The sequence below is a fragment of the Dasypus novemcinctus genome, chromosome 24, assembly GCF_030445035.2.
Source record: "Dasypus novemcinctus isolate mDasNov1 chromosome 24, mDasNov1.1.hap2, whole genome shotgun sequence".
In the NCBI taxonomy this organism is placed as follows: domain Eukaryota; kingdom Metazoa; phylum Chordata; class Mammalia; order Cingulata; family Dasypodidae; genus Dasypus; species Dasypus novemcinctus.
Window position 1 is genome coordinate 65,542,471 of NC_080696.1, and position 12,655 is coordinate 65,555,125.

Genomic DNA, 12,655 nt, shown 5'->3' on the forward strand with positions numbered 1-12,655 from the left:
AGAAAATCTTGGCAAAAGGATCAATAAAGAAATTGAGAACTTGAATAATATGTTAGAGGATCTAGACCTAATAGACATACAAAGAGCATTACACCCAAATATAGCAGGCTACACATTCTTCTCAAATGCATATAGATCATTCTCCAGGATAGACCACCTACTAGACCACAGAACAAGTCAACAAATTCAGAAAGATTGAAATTATACAAAGCTAATTTCTCTGACCACAATGGAATGAAGTTGAAAATCAGTAAGGGGCAGAGAACTAGATTAGGCACAAAGATAGGGAAGTTAAACAACACATTCTTAGACAATCAGTGGGTCAAGGAGGAAATTGCAAAAGAAGTCAGTAATACCTTGCAATGAATGAAAATGACAACACAACATATCAGTACCTATGGGATGTAGCAAGAGCAGTGCTGAGAGGGACATGTATAGTCATAAATGCCTATATTAAAAAAGAGAAAGAACTAAAATCAAAGACATAACTGCATACCTGGAGAAATTAGAAAAAGAACAACAAACGAATCCCAAAGCAAGTAGAAAGAAGGAAATAACAAAGATTAGGGCAGAGCTAAATGAAATTGAAAATAAGAAAGCACCAGAAAAAATTAACAAAACCAAAAGTTGGTTCTTTGAGAAGATTAATAAAATTGACACTTGACTAATAAAGGAAAAAAGAGAGAAGATGCAAATACATAAAATAAGAAATGAGGAAGGGGATATCACCACTGATCCCACAGAAATAAAAAGTATCATAAGAGGATACTTTGAAGTATTGTATGCCAACAAGATGGATAACTTAGATGAAAAGGACAAATTCCTAGAAATAGAAAAGCAGCCTACATTGGCCAAAGAAGAAATTGATGAACTCAACAAACCAATCATAAGTAACAAGATAGAATTAGTCCTCAAAAACCTCCCAGCTAAGAAGAGCACAGGACCAAATGTCTTCACAGGCAAATTCTACCAAACATTCTGTAAAGAGCTAACACCAATCCACCTTAAACTCTTCCCAAAAAATAGAAGTGGAGGGAACATTGCCTAACTCATTCTATGATGCCAACATCACCCTAATACCAAAGCCAAATAAAGATGCAAGAAGGAAAACTAAGACCAATCTCTCTGATGAAACTGGATGCTAAAATCCTCAACAAAATACTTGCTAATAATATTCAACAACACATCAAACGAATTATACACCACGACCAAGTGGGTTTCACTCCTGGTATGCAAGGATGGTTCAATATAAGAAAATCAAACAATGTAACACACCACATTAACACATTGAAAGAAAAAAATCACATGATCACCTCTGTTGATGTAGAAAAAGCATCTCACAAAATACAGCACCCTTTCCTTCTAAAAACACTTCTGAATATAGGAATAGAAGAACACCTCCTCAATGTGATAAAGGGTATATAAGAAAAACCCATAGCTAACATCATATTCAATGGTGAAATGTAAAAAAGTTTCCCCTCTAAGATCAGGAGCAAGACAAGGATGCCTACTGTCACTGCTCTTATTTAACATTGTCTTAGAAGTACTTGCTCAAACACTTAGGCAAGAAAAAGATATAAAAGACATCCAAAGTGAAAGGAAGAAGTAAAAATTTCACTATTTGCAGATGACATGATCATACATATAAAAAACCCTGAGAAATCTATGATACAGATTTTAGAGCTGATATATGAGTTCAGAGAAATGACAGGATATAAGATCAATGTGCAAAAATAGTAGCATTTCTGTACACCAATAGTGAGGAATCTGAGAAGGAAATCAAGAAAAAAATTTCCATTTGCAATAGCAACAAAAAGAATCAAATACCTAGGAATAAACTTAACTAAAGATGTAAAAGAAACTTATATGCAGAAAACTACATACAACATTGTTAAAGGAAATCAAAGAAGATCTAATAAATGGGAGAATAGTCCCTGCTCATGGATTGGAAGACTAAACATCATTAAGATGTCTACCCTACCCAAACTGATTTACAGATTTAATACAATCCCCATAAAAATTACCACAGCATTTTTTTACTGAATTGGAAAAGCTAACTATGAAATTTATTTGGAAGGGCAAGGGGTCCCAAATAGCCAAAGACATAGTGAAAAATAAAAATATAATGGGAGGAATCATATTACTTGACTTTAAGACATACTAAAAAACTACAGTGCTCAAAGCTGCATGGTATTGGCACAAGGATAGACATACTGACCAAAGGAGTCAAACTGAGAGTTCTAATATAGATCCTCACATATACAATCAACTGATATTCAACAAGGCCACCAAGCCCACTCAACTGGAAGAGAATGGCCTCTTCAGCAAATGGTGCTGGGGAAACCATATCCAAAAGAATGAGAGAGGATCACCATCTCATGCTCGCTACAAAAATTAACTCAAGATGGATCAAAGAGCTAAATATAAGAGCAAAGTCCATAAAGCTCCTAGAAGATAATGTAGAGAAGCATCTACAAGATCTTGTAGTAGGAAATGGTTTCATAAACCTTATACCCAAAGCATGAGCAACAAAAGAAAAAATAGATAAATGGTATCTCCTCAAAATTAAAAATATTTGCACTTCAAAGAAGTTTGTCCAGAAAGTGAAAAGGCAGACTACTCAGTAGAAGGATATATTTGGTAACCAACTATCTGATAGGGGCCTAATAGCCAGCATATATAAAGAAATGCTACATCCCAAAATAAAGACAAACAACCCATTTTAAACATGGGCAAGAGATTTGAATAGACACTTCTCCAAAGAAGAAATAAAAAAGGGCTAAAAAGCACATGAAAAGAAGCTCAACATCACTATTAGGGAAACGCAAATCAAAACTACAATGAGGTATCAGCTTACACCCATTAGACTGGTGGCTATTTAAAAAATCAGGACTACGGGTGTTGGAGAGAATGTGGAAGAAAGGCAACCCTCATCTACTGCTGATGGGAATGCCTAAGGGTGCAGACACTGTGGAGGACAGTCTGACAGTTCCTCAGGAAGCTACTATAGAACTGCCATATGAGCCAGCAATTCCACTGCTAGGTATATACCCAGAAGACTTGAAAGCAGGGACACAAAAAGATATATGAACTCCAATGTTCATAGTGGCATTCATTATTCATTATTGCCAAAACTTGGAAGCAACCCAAAAGTTCATCACCAGATGAATGGATAAACTGTGGTACATACATACAATGGAATATTGCTCAACTCTAAGAAGGAATGCAGTGTTAACACATGGGATCACATGGACGAATCCTGAAGACCTTATGTTGAGTGAAGGAAGCCAGACACTGAAGGACAAATACTACATGACCTCACTGATAAGAATTAAATTGAGCAGACTCACAGAGCTAGAGTCTGGAAGATAGGTTTACAGGAGACAGAAAGGGAGTAGAGGGTGGTGAGCCAATGCCAATAAAGGCAAAAGTTATGATAAGGTGGAAGGGTGTGGTGGTGCAGTGCAGGGGCATGACAGTGGGGCAGTGAGGTGATTGGGTTCAGCGTTGCTGGACTGTGAGGGGAGTAGGGTGAGGTGGTTGGGTTAGACTATCCACGGGTCTTGGGGGCAGAGTCAAGGAAAGGAGCAGATGAACTCGGTGGATTTGCTGGTCTGTGGTTAAACCTATAATGTTGGAAATGTTCTTTTTTTAAAAAAAGATTTTATTTATATCTCCCCACTCCCTCTATTGTCTGCTTTCTGTGTCCATTCGCTGTATGTTCTTCTGTGTCTGCTTGTATTCTCATCAGGTAGTTGTGGGACCTTCCAGAGGGGGAGAGAGGTGATCATTCTCTTGCACCACCTCAGCTCCCTGGTCCGCTGCTTCTCTTATTATCTCTCCTCTGTGTCTCTTTTTGTTGTGTCATCTTGCTCTGCTAGCTCTCTGCGTGGGCCGGCACTCCTGTGCAGGCCGGCACTCCTGCATGGGGCGGCTCTCCTGTGCAGGGCAGCACTCCACACAGGCCAGCTCATCACACAAGCCAACTTGCCTTCACCAAGAGGCCCTGAATATAGAACCCGGAGCTCCTATATGGTAGACGAGAGCCCAATTGCTTGAGCCACATCTGCTTCCCAGAAATGTTCCTTTGACAAATATGGCGAGGAAGGTCACTAGTGTAGGGTGTTGGGTGAGGGGGTATATGGGATAGGGTACACTGGGGCAGGCTGTGTTATATCAGTGGATGGAGACCCACACAGTAAACAAAAAAATTTAACCTCCCATCCTAAGGAGGGAGTCCTGCTATGCTCTCAAGTAGAGGGACAAGAATCTCCTGGAAACATAGGCAAGTGCCTAACAAAAGAAAACAGGCCAGTATGTCAAGCCCTCAATATTATTGCATGAAACTATGAATCTTATTCTTCAAAATTTGAAACTTAGTGATTACCATAGGTTCTGAGGGGAGGGGGAGGGAAGAAAAGAACAGATAGAAAGTAGGGCTTTTTTAGGGAATTAGAATTGTTCAGCATCATCTTGCAATAATGAATATAGGCCACTTCAAATGTTGTCAAAATCTATGAAAGTGTACAATCTAAAACGTGAACCATAATGTAAATCATTGACTGGGGTCAGTAGCAATGCCTCAAGATTTGTACATCAATTGTAACAAATGTACCATCTTCATGTAAACTGTTATTAATAAGGGAGAGGGAAAAGGGGGGAAGGCATTGTGTATATGAGAATCACCTGTATTCTACATGTGACTTTTCTGAATCCTAAAGCTTCTATGAAGATAAAATGAAAAAAATAAAGACACTGGGGGAATATATGGAAGAAAATGTCACTGGACATACAAGCAACATCTCTCACCATGATGAAAGACACAATGTATAAATTTTTAAAAAAATTTTTATTATTTCAAATTGTAAAATTTTTTGTTTTATTGATTTTTAAAAATTATTTCATTTTCTTATAATTTCATTTGGTTATTTTGTTGGTTTCACTTTTTGGAGAGGTTTTGGATCACAGAAAGGTCACAGCAGTGGGGGGGAAGGATCACTGGTGTGGGGTGTCATGATGTGGGGTGCATGGGAAGGGGTTCACTTGAGGCACGACTCTAAGACATACGAATATGTTCAAGTGTTCACGGGACATTGTCTCAGTGGGTGGAGACCCACACAATAACCCAAAGAACTGGATTCCCATCCTGGGGGGTTCTGCTACATTCTCTAATAAGACAGGAAGAATCCCCTGAGTGCAAGGGCAATGTCTAGTGAAGGAAGACAGGTCATTATGCCAGGCCCTTGATATTGATAATTGTACTTATGAACCTTTCCTTGTGAAATTGAAACTTAGCCGAGAATTATATACTGCTAAAAGTTACCTCCTGAATACCTCCTTGTTGCTCAAATGTGGCCTCTCTCTAAGCCAAACTCAGCAAATAAATGCAGTACCTTCCCCCTGTCATGAGACATGACTCCTGGGGAAGAGCCTCCCTGGCACTGAGGGATTTTTACCAACCACCAACTAGCAATGCATCTGGAAAAAGACCTTGACCAAAAGAGGGAAATTGTGCTGGGAAGCAGATTTGGCTCAACTGATAGAGCATCCACCTACCACATGGGAGGTCCAGGGTTCAACTCAGGGCCTCCTGACCCTTGTGGTGAGCTGGCCCACATGCAGTGCTGATGCACACAAGGAGTACCGTGCCATGCAGGGGTGTCCCCTGTGTAGGGGAGCCCACGCGCAAGGAGTGAGCTCTGAAAAGAGAGCCACCCTGCGTGAAAAAAGTGCAGCCTGCCCAGGAGTAGCACCGCACACACAGAGAGCTGATGCAGCAAGATGAAGCAACAAAAAGAGACACAGATTCCCGGTGCTTCTGACAAGAATGCAAGCAGACACAGAAGAACACACAGTGAATGGACAAAGAAAGCAGACAACTGGGGGGAAGGGAATGGGGAGAGAAATAAACAAAAAATAAATATTAAAAAAAAGAGGGAAATTGTAAATGCAAATGAGTTTTTATAGCTAAGAGATTTCAAAATGAGTTGGGAGATCATTCCAGAGGTTAAACTTATACAAGTCTCAGCAGGATCTCATTGACTGACACAGTACACGGTGCCTCAAATAGCAGAGCTCCTGAGGGCTCTAGAGACATCCAGAAACTATAAGCAGGACAGACAGCTCAGGAATTTGGCACCCTGTTGAATTACTTTGGAAGTTATGCTGCTCAGTGTACCAGAGTTAGACTCATTTACAGGTTCTCTCTACATGGCTCTTCTGCTCCTTCTATTTGAATCCGTAATTAGCACCATACTTGGTAACTATATGTTGCAGAGACTTAAGCCTTTGATCCATGCATGTGCCAGTCGAGCCCTGAATCTCAGTAGAGCTGCAACACCTACCCTCCAGTTCATTGGACTCACCCAGGACAACTAACAAGGAGATGCTGATGGACAACGCCCATGCCGAGGAACAGAGAGTGTCAACAACTGCAAGAGAGATAGCCCATCTGTCTGCCCCATGGGATCTAAGCCCCCTCTCAATTAGTAGGAGAGTGGGCATCACCATCCCCAAGTCCTCAAGATCAGAGAATGAACAATAGACTAAAGTAGACTTATTATTATTCTGCTATAGATTTATTATTATTCTAGCAATGGAAGAACTCTTATTACTGATGTAAAGGCAGTGGCCACCAGAGGTTCTGAGGGATGGGAGAGGGAAGAATAGGTGTATCTGTGGGCATTCTCAGGACATTGGATTTGTCCAGCATGACTTTGCAGTGATAGATACAGGCCATTGTGTATTTTGTCATGACTTACAAAATAGTGGTTGAGGTAAAAAGGTTGGACAAAAGTTGGGTTAGGTTAATAGGGAATTCTAAGGGATGAAGTTTTGGAAAAAGTCCAGAAATGTGAAAGAAGTGTGAAGCAAAAAGATTGATGGGTGAGAGCTGGAAAAGGAGATGGCATGGAGCGGGGTGGAATGGAACTAGGTACTCTGGGTGGAAAGAGAGATTAACTTGGTCAAAATGAGGAACTGGTCAAAAATGGATATTGCCAGGCACTGAGCTTTTACTGTTTGATAATTTCGTCACATCATGGGGTGGTTTTGCAATTATACACATTTAAATGTTTTTGCCCATTTAAGAACAATTGTTCATATTTTCTTTCTAAAATTGGGGGACTATCTAAATGTGCAACAGTAGGGAAGCAATTGAATAAAACTGGTTAAAACACACACACACAAAAATAGTGTTGGGCAAACTGTCAACTATAATGTAAACTGTAGTCCATGGTTAGTAGCAATGCTTCAATATGGGTTCATCAGTTGTAACACATACACCATGCTAATGAAGCATATTGTGGGAAAGTGTGGGAGGGAGTGAGGCATATGGGAATCCTTTATATTTGTATGTAATGTTTATGTAATCTAAAGCGTCTTTAACAATAAAAATTAATTACTAAAAAACTCAAATAGAGACAGATGGAAATAAAAACAAAAATGGAGGGAAACACACACACACACACAAGATTGCTTAGAGGGATTTCTTTGATGTGACCACGTCAGTGGAACGTGACTCAGGTCCCCACCCCCTTAGTGGGTTTGATATAAAAGGGAAACTCACTTGAGGTAGACACACAGGAGAGAGGGCTCGGTCATTTTTGATCCTGGGGCCCCAGGGAGAGCTGAGCCAGTCACCTGATAGTTTGCAGCTGACCTTGGGAGGAGACCAGAACAGCTGAGAAGTCCCAGAAAGAAAGGAGCCCTGTGCCGGAGAGAGAGGAAGCCCTGAGAGACAAGCCTTTGCCAGGCTGCAGCGGAGGGAGAGGGAGCCCAGAGGGAAGGCTGAGCCTCGCAGAGACTAGGGACCATCTTGCTTCAGCACGTGGTCACTGACTTTGCTGAGAAAAGAACCTTGAGTTGGACTCTTTAGAACCTTGTAAATGTAAGATTTACCCCAAATAAAGACCCTTAATAAAAGTCAACAGATTTTGGGTACTTTGCATCAGCATCCCTTTGGCAGACTAAGTCACATCATAAACTAATGTGGACTTAAAGGGGACCAAAGACTTAAATGGACGAATGAAACATGTAAAACTACCAGGTGAAAACCTTAGAAGAAAAGCAAAGGAGCAGACTTTAGATTAGGCAATGGTTTCTTAGCTATAATACCAAAAGCATAAGTAACCACCAAAAAATTAAACAAATTGGACATCATCAAAATTAAAAACTTTAGTGCTTCAAAGGGCAACAACAAGAAAATAAAACACAAGCCACAGAATGGGAAAACATTTTTAAGTCATATATCCAATAAGGGAATTGTATCTAGACTATGGAAAGACCTGTGATAATTTAATGGTAAAAAGACAAATAACTCAAAAATTAAAAACACAATGACAACCAGCAAGATGGTGGCAGAGTAAGGAGCTCCTGGTGCTACAGGGAGTAACCCATAAACACCCAGAGCTCTCTGGAGCTAGCTGAAGCACCAGTTTGGGGGCTTCAGGGGGCCAGAAAAGCATCCTGCAACATCCTGGAAGGAATGGAAGGAGGAGATTGCCCATCTGCAGAGAGATTCGTAAGTAGAGCCCTCCACACCATGGAGGCCAGTGCCCATCCTCCACTGGAGGCACAAGTTGCCTCAGGAGCTGCTCTATGGCTGGAATTAGGAAGCTCCACTTCCCAAAAATAGGAGAGGGAGAGACGGTTGGGCACCAACTTCAGCTACTGATGAGTAAATTTGGTGGGCTAAAGTATAAGCCTAAGAACAACTAAAATTTGAACCTGTCCAAGTGGGAAAGAGGCTGGTGGCCGCCATTTTGACTCCACCCCCAGCATAAGGGGAAGCCAGGCTGACCGAAAATCACAGTGACGGGAGGAACCGGTTACTTTCACCCAGATCGGCCTGCAGCCCTAGCCAAGGCTTCAGCTAAACCTCTGGCAGGGAGGAGGCCAGCAGGCCCTGCACCAGCCTGTCCAGGTAACTGCAGGTACATTTGGCTGGCGCAGACTGAATTAGTCAGAAGTCTACTGGGGCAACTGCGGTCATCTTGGACCCACACTGCGTAGATTGCTCCCCACACCTGCAGCTCCATCCCTGCCCCTGCAGGGGAGAAAGGGGCATGAAGCTTCATCAGTCTCTCTGGGCAACTACAGTCTAGGCCTGCATGACTTGAATTGTTCCACACAGCTGTGACTCTGTCCCTACCCCTGGCAAAGGAGAAAGTTGGGAGAAGCTTCATCAGTCCCTGGGGCAATGAGGGCAGCTTGAGCCTCCACAGCTTACAGCACCAACTACATCCTTGGCACCTACTACACAATGAGCAAGGGAGAAAGGAAGCCCTAAACTAAAGAGAGAAACTGCACCCAGAATAAATAGTCTGGTAGGCCAGATGCCAAGACACCATAAAAAAATTACAATCCACACCAAGAAATAGGAAGCTATGGCCCAGTTAAAGGAACAAGATAAGCCTCCAGATGACATAAAGGAGTTGAGACAACTGATCATAGATGTTCAAACAAATCTCTTTAATAAAATTGAAGAGAAGGCTAAAGAGATAAAGGATATTAAGATGTTGGATGAGCACAAAGAGGGATTTGAAAGCATATATAGAAAAATAGCAGATCATGTGATCATGAAAGGCTCAATAAATGAAATTAAAAATACACTGGGGGGAGTGGATGTGCCTCAAGCAAGTGGGCGCCCGTCTACCATACAGGAGGTCTGGGGTTCAATTCCTGGGGTCTCCTGGTGAAGGCAAGCTGGCCCATGTGGTGAGCTTGCCTGAGCAGAGAGCTGGTCCATGAGGAGTGCTGGCCCATGCAGAATGCTGACCCACATGGCATGCTGGCCCATACACGAGTGCTGGCCTATGTGGAGAGCTGGCACAGCAAGATGACACAACAAAATGAGATACAGAGAAGAGTCAATAAGAGATGCAACAAACCAGGGAAGGAGCTGAGGTGGCACTAGAGATTGAGTACCTCTCTCCCACTCCAAAAGTTTCCAGGGTCAGTTCCCAGTGCCACCTAAAGAGAAGACAAGCAGACACAGAAGAACACACAGCAAATGGACACAGAAAGCAGGCAGCAAGTGTAAAACAATGGGGGGCAGGATAAATAAATGACTAAATCTTTTAAAAAATACACTGTAATCATATAATAGCAGATTTGAGGAGGCAGAAGAAAGGATTGGTGAGCTTGAAGGTATATCCTCCAAAAGTGAACATAAAAAAGAACTGATGAAGTAAAGAATGGAAAAAAATTGAACAAGATCTTGGGAAACTAAACATCAGCAAGAGATGTGCAAATATATGTGTCATGGGTGTCCCAGAAGGAGAAGAGAAGGGAAAAGGGGCAGAAGAAATACTTGAAGAAATAATGGTAGAAAATTTCCCAACCCTATTGAAGGACATAGATATCTGTGTCCAAGAAGGACAACTACTCCCATCTGAATAAATCTGAATAGACCAACCCTGAGACACATACTAATCAGAAGGTCAGATGCCAAAGAGAAAGAGAATCCTGAGAGCAGCAAGAGAAAAGCAATGTAACATATAAGGGATACCAAATAAGATTAAGTGCCTATTTCTCATCAGAAACCATGGAGGCAAGACAACAGTGGTATATATTTAATATATTGCAAAAGAAAAACTTCCAGCCAAGAATCTTATATCCAGCAAGATTGTCTTTCAAAAATGAGAGTGAGTTTAGAACATTCACAGATAAGCAGAAACTGAGAGAGCTTGTAACAAAGAGATTGGCTTTGCAGGAAATACTAAAGAGTGTGCTACAGTCTGAAAAGAAAAGAGAGAAGAAAAAGTCTTGGAAGAGAGTCTAGAAATGAAGATTTTATCAGTAAAAGTAACTAAAATTCTCAAAAGAGGTGAAAATAAAATATGACAGATAAAATCCAAAGGTTGAAATGGGTGAAATAAGAACTGCCTTTACATTAATAACATTGCATGTTAATGGATTAAACTCCACAATCAAAAGACACAGACTGGCAGAATGGATAAGAAAATATAAGCCACCTATATGCTGCCTACAAGAGACTCACCTTAGACCCAAGGATACCTAAAGATTGAAAGTGAAAGGCTGGATCCTCCTAGTCGCATGTTTGAAGACCAGAAATCCCTTCCAAAGTGGCCCAGGGCAACTCATCAAGCAAGATCATAGGTGTATATGGAAGGTACAGTTGCACTAAATTCACAGTGGATCAACTGAAAATCCTCATTGGTGCTTTCAACCAAAAACCCTACCTGAGTTATGCTACTAAACAAAACTTGCATTAGAAATGAACACCAAGGAGTCCAGAATCCAGATTTGGTCTCAGAATTGAAGAGCTAGACACTTACTCCAGAGAAGAGCAGAAGAGGATGAAGCCTTAGACTCTGGCCAAGACCATGGGCAAGATCAACCTGCAGAGGTTCCAGCTACTCTAGGTGGAGAAGCCAGACGGTGCCAGACCTCCTACACCTCTTCCCAACTAGGCACTTTCGCTGAGACACTTGAGAACAACCCTTACCCTGGGATTGATTACAGAGAACAACTTGCTAAAGAAATTGGGGTTCCAGAGTCAAGAGTCCAGATTTGGTTTCAAACTGAAGATCTAGATTCCATGGCCAGAGAAAAAGAGAACCTGTTAAGGACTTAGACAAAGACAATACCAAGGACAAAGTCTCTGACTTGAGAGAATTCAAGGTCTAGAAGCTATCCAAAACATCACCAACCTCACTAGCGACTGTTTGATTTCCCTGGAACCAGAATGAGGGGGCACAGAAACAGGTTCAGTGTATTTGATAGCATCACCCTGGACCCCAAATATTTCTCAGTCTTCCTTGGAATGCCCCTTCCTCTGAGCACCCTGGAAATGGTAAGCAAGACTGCAGGAGGCAGAGACAGCTCTCAGCGCTACTGACCCAGCCTGGCTCCGGAGTTCAGCAGAACTGGAGGACAGTAAAAAAAACTAGTACATATCATCTTGCAATCATCAGAGTAAGTATTGATTCAGGCAAAAATTATCATTGTATGTAAAAACCTTGAAATGAATGGTTTGTGAAGAAAAAGTTATGTATTGTCTCAAACAATCTTTCCATAGATGACTTATAAATTACAGAAAGAAAATTGATGAATTTTCAATGGAGAAACTTGGCACATTCCACTTTAACCAAGTGCTCAAAATTCGCTTCATCAACAATTACACAGACTGACATGAGGTGCCCCCTGATGTGAAGCATCTAAGAAGGACATAATATTCTTTCTGTGGTATTACTGACAAAAGTACATACACTTACATACATACATACATAAGAAAGTGAAAGACTGGAAAAAGGTATTCCACATACGCAGCAACAAGAAAAGAAAAAAAAAAAAGACAGAATGGCTATACGTACATCAGATGAAATGGGCTTTAAAAGACACCAGTAATGCACAATCTAAGGATGAAATCAGGGGGGAAACCCATTTACAATAGCGACTAAAAGAATCAAATATTTGGGAATAAACTTAACCAACAATTTAAAGCACTTATATTCACAAAACTACAACTCACTGTTAAAAGAAATTTTAAAAAGACCTAAATAATTAAAAGAACAGTCCATGCTCACGGATTGAAAGACTAAATATCATTAGGATGTCAATTCCACCCAAATTGATATACAGATTCAATGCAATCCCAATAAAAATTCCACCAGCAGTTTAAAAAATTAAT

General features: G+C 41.0%; 1 pseudogene; it reads left to right on the plus strand.

Moving 5' to 3' along the window:
• LOC101420053 (double homeobox protein A-like) overlaps positions 1-11,714 on the plus strand; it is a 34,908-nt pseudogene extending 23,194 nt beyond the window's left edge.
• The last annotated feature ends 941 nt before the right edge of the window (positions 11,715-12,655 follow it).